The sequence below is a fragment of the Rhinopithecus bieti genome, unplaced genomic scaffold, assembly GCF_001698545.2.
Source record: "Rhinopithecus bieti isolate Rb0 unplaced genomic scaffold, ASM169854v2 scaffold_1012, whole genome shotgun sequence".
Lineage (NCBI taxonomy): Eukaryota > Metazoa > Chordata > Mammalia > Primates > Cercopithecidae > Rhinopithecus > Rhinopithecus bieti.
In genome coordinates, this window is record NW_016803312.1 from 1976489 (window position 1) to 1981521 (window position 5033).

Sequence of the window (5033 nt, forward strand, 5' to 3'; positions counted from 1 at the left end):
CTGAGGCCTGAGGATTGCTTGAGTCTGGGAGTTCAGGGTCAGCCTGGGCAACATAGCAAGACCCCATCTCAAAAAAATTACAAACTTAGAATATTTCTTAGAACCAAGACCGCTGACTCTAAAGGCGTTAAACGTCATTGATCATTCTAAGGCCCACGGGAAAGGCAATAGGGGAAGAAAAAATAATCTAAGTCAGAGTTGGGTGAAATGGATGGTGGTTCTCCCTCAAGACTGTTTTACAACCAGCAGACTTCCTGGATTTGGCAATGATGTTAATGATCAAAATACCTCACTCAAAGATGCCCAAAGTGCAGAACATGCAATGGTAGCAGTCTTCACACAGCTCCAGCTCCTATTCCACAACTTCTCATTTCAGATCAGCTCTAAGAGCTTCGCCTAGAGCTCTTGTCTTCATTATTCTCTAAACAACTCCGGAAGGCATGGAAATCTTTAAATCCTGTGTGTCTGTTACAGATGGGAAAGAGCCATTAAAAAACACCTGTAAGGCTGGGTGTGCCTATAATACTAGCACTTTGGGAGGCTGAGGTGGGTGGATCACTTGAGGTCAGGAGTTCGAGACCAGCCTGACCAACATGGTGAAATCCTGTCTCTACTGAAAATACAAAAATTAGCCAGGTGTGGTGGTTGGTGCCTGTAATCTCAGCTACTCAGGAGGCTGAGGCAGGAGAATCACTTGAACCCAGGAGGAGGAGGTTGCAGTGAGCTGAGATCGTGCCATTGCACTCCAGCCTGGGCAACAAGAGTGAAACTCCACCTCAAAAAAAAAAAGTCTATAAAGATTCAGGAGGACACAGTAAGGATTAGTGTCTCCACAATGTGTATTTAAACCCTAGAAAGCAAGTGCCTTAGAAAGACCACGTGATGAAGCCCAGGTGAACATTCCTGGCACATTCCAATTGCACACTTCTGGTGGTGACCTCGGAATCCCTGCAAGCCTCTTTGACTCCAAATGGTACAGTAAGTGGCAGATGGCAAGACTGAGAAAAGATGAGTTATTATGTTTCGTCCCGTCATAAGTTCAGGGTACTGCTGGGTGTGCCTGACATTCATTTCCCTGCTTGTGAGTTTTGAAAGTCTTGAAATTCATCCTTGTGACTGGTCAGGGGTTGTGGGTGCACCAGGCAGGGACTGCAGTGGGGCTGGGGATGGATGAAGAGGAATAGAGGCTTTGTACTCATTGGAGAGGCTGTCAAAATGGAAAATGCATCCTGAGTGGGAAAGACAAGGTTGGTTGTGTAAGCCCTCTACACAAACACGGAAGAATAAGGGCAGATGCTAAGAGTGTAGTCTTCTGAGAACCACTGCCTGATCGCTGGCCAGTGCCAGGCTGCCAGGGGCCCTATAGAAGCAAACCTTTAAATTAACGTGTCTGTTCTCCAAGAGATAGCTAGAGCAAACAGGCCAGCCTTTAACTAGACCCAGACAGGCAGCTTGCTGTCTATATAGCCATCAAAAGGGCTTGTTTTACTTAAACAAGCAAACTATCTTTAAAAGCCTCTCTCTTTCTAGTTTGAAGGTAAGGCAGAAGCTTGACAGACAAGTACGTCAATAGGATATTAATATCAGTTGCTTTTACACATATCATTGAATTTTCTTTTCCATCTTTATGGAGATATCACTGACAAAAATTATATGCATTTAAGGCATACGATGTAATGTTCCTATGCAGGTATACATTGTGAAATAATCACCAGGATCAAGCTAATTCACGTATCCGTCACCTCATGTAGTTACGATTTTCTTTTTTGCTTTCTTTTTCTAAAAAACATTTTATGATGAGAACACTTAAGATCTATCCTCTCAGCAAATTTCAAGTGTACAGTACAGCATTGTTAACTCAGTCACATTGCTGTGCATTGGGTCCCCAGAACTTATTCCTCCTGAATAACTGAAAGTTTGTATCCCTTGACCAACATCTCCCCATTTCCCCCTCCCCCAGCTCCTGGAAGGCACATTCTACCCTGTTCCTCTGTGAGTCTGACTATTTTAGCTTCTACATAGAAGTGAGATGATGCAGTCTGTTTCTTTCTGTGTCTGACACTTTTCACTTAGCATAATATCCTACAGGTTTGGGAAAAAGACCATATAGAGTGTGTCGCTGATTAATTGTTCTCAACCAGCCAGCCCAGCGGGGTGGTTCATGTCAGATCGTTCGTAGGTGGCCACCAAGCTGTGATCAATGGTTAAAGTGGATCTTTTTCCAACGGAGATTTACACCATCAGGGGATGTCTATAAATGGTAGCAGGATCCTGTGCTGTTAGCATTGAGACCTTGGTTGTCAACTCTTCAAATCCAATGATCCCTGGGCTCAACCCTGAGATCCATCACTGTCCTGATGTCCCAGACACTTAATGCTGCAAATCGCAACCTCGGGAGGTGTACCATGTCCCTCCTTCATTCTCACTCATTGCCCTTCCCACAGAATGGGAGTATGAATATTGATACAAGCATGCAATGCCTAATAACCACACCATGGAAAATGGGGGTATCCATCCCCTCAAGCAATGTATCCTTTCAAAATCAAGTTTTCTTAGTTCCTTTCCTTATGAATTAAATTTGGACAAAAAGTTTGTAATATCTGGATTTTCATAAGAGATATACTACTTGTTTATTTCATCGACCCTCTTCCTGGGGTGGACGAGGGATCAGAGCATGGAGAAGAGTTAATGTTTCTCAGTTAGGGCAACAACCTCTTCTCCCACTTTGTCAGTGACTCTCCCTCATCCCCAAGTCCCAGAGTGAGTCTCCTGATAAGGAATTACACTCTACATTCGTATTTCCCAAGAAAAGATAATATAAGATTACATCAGTCACATCAGGCCTCCTCTTTTCTAGACTGTAAGGTCTAGAAGAAGAAACTACATCTTAATCGTTTTTGTAGGCACCAGCATCTATGCCAGTATATGCCCCAGTTAGTAAATAAATATTTGTCCAAAGGATGCATTAATGAATGAACAAATGATTGTTCACATTTGATATAAGCATCAATAAAATGTCCCCATAATTATCAAAAATATATATCAGGTAGCTAGAATATAGTTACTAAGAAAACATCCACAATCGATCTGCCTAAGCCAGCCTTCACCATGTTCTCATAAACCGATAAGTACTGACGCCCTTGAACTTGCTTGTATGAATGAATCTTCAAGTTTCTCTGTCTTAACACTGGTGTGGTTCTAATTCCTCCCTGGTACCCAGTTACTCCAAGTGGCTCATATCATTCACTAAAATCTGAATTCATGATCAATGTCTCTTCGGGGTGACATCCACATACACTAATTTCCTGTGCATTCTTCAGGCTAACTCCCTTCTGGTCAGTTTCTCTCCTTTGGAAACTATTAAAGTGACTTTTGTTGGAAGAACAGAATGTTCTGAACACATTCTTCCTAGAGCCCCAGTGCGAGAGTAAGAACCACACACTCTGCCCAAATCTTGTACAGTATCTTATCCCTGAAGTTTGCTGTTTACACCTAAGAGAAGCCAATGCACTGACTGTTTGTTTTTTGTTTTGTTTTTGTTTTTGTTTGAGACAGAATTTAGCTCTTGTTGTCCAGGCTGGAGTGCAATGGCGCGATCTTGGCTCACTGTAATCTCCATCTCCCGGGTTCAAGCGATTCTCCTGTCTCAGCCTCCCAAGTAGCTGGGATTACAGGCACATGCCACCATGCCCAGCTAATTTTCGTGTTTTTAGTAGAGACAGGATTTCATCATATTGGTTAGGCTATCCACCCACCTCGGCCTCCCAAAGTGCCTGGATTACAGGCATGAGCCACCATGCCTGGCCGCATTGACTGTTTTTAAAGTCCCCCCAAAAATTGTCTTAGAAAATAGTCATGTAAAGTCACAGTTGAGACTGGGAGACTCCACTGCCTCTTGGCAACTGCTTTAAATGAGAAACAATAGCTCTTCTCCATGGTCTGATCCCTTGTCCATCCCAGGAAGAGGGTTGATGAAACAAACAAGTAGCATATCTCTTATGAAATTCCAGCTATTAAAAACATTTTGTCCAAATTTAATTCATAAGGAAAGGGACTAAGAAAACTTGATTTTCAAAGGATAAATGCTTGAAGGGATGGATTTTCCATGGTGTAATTATGATGCATTGTATGCCTGGATCAAAATATCTCATGTAACCCATAAATATGTACACTTACTATGTACCCACAAAATTAAAAATAATTTTTAAAAGAAAACTTGATGTTGAACACTCCTCTGAGATCGCTGGGAAACTAGAACAATGTTGCACATATGCAGATACATACCCTCCTTCATGGTCTCCTGATGATAGGGCCCCTCATGGGCATCAGGCTCTCTTGCTTGGTGAGAGAAGGCACTTGGCTTTTTGAGGACCTTCAGGGCAGCTATGGTTTTAACAAAAGATGGCAACTCTGTGACAAGAAGTCCTCTCATGTTGAGACTGCTGCTGATGTGATGCAGCTGGTTATTGAATCAATTTCAAACATGGCAGACCCATGAGCCCCTAGGAAGGCCTGTAGCTCAGTTAGCCCATCAGGGAAACAGATTTTCTGTGCATTCTTGGCTGTTGAAGACATTCATCACAGCACTGTCCGCCCCTTCCTGGTGCCGTTCCTAACAAGAGACACCTGCTGTGGGACCCGCTCTAATTCTTCCATTAGAGGCCTGAAAACAAAATAGAAACCGTAACTCGAAGAACATGTATGTACAATTTCGGACCAACTGCAAGCTAAACTCGTCAGACAGACTCCAAATCTGCTTTTAAAATAACACCATGCTTTTTGTCCATTTCTTTATCTTTGCCCTTAATTTTATGGTAGCTTTGTTTAAGTGTGAAATGTTGAATTAAGTCTGTGTGTACCTCCTTTGGGAAATGAAAATTCACAGAGAGATACTAAAATGCAGAGTTTTCACTGTTCATACCTAAGAGAGCTCTGGCATGCAGGGAGGGGAGTTTTACTGTAAAGCAGAAACGTTCTATTTATATTTCCCTCTCAGTCTCATGAGGGCCACCTTCTTTGACATCAACATTGAC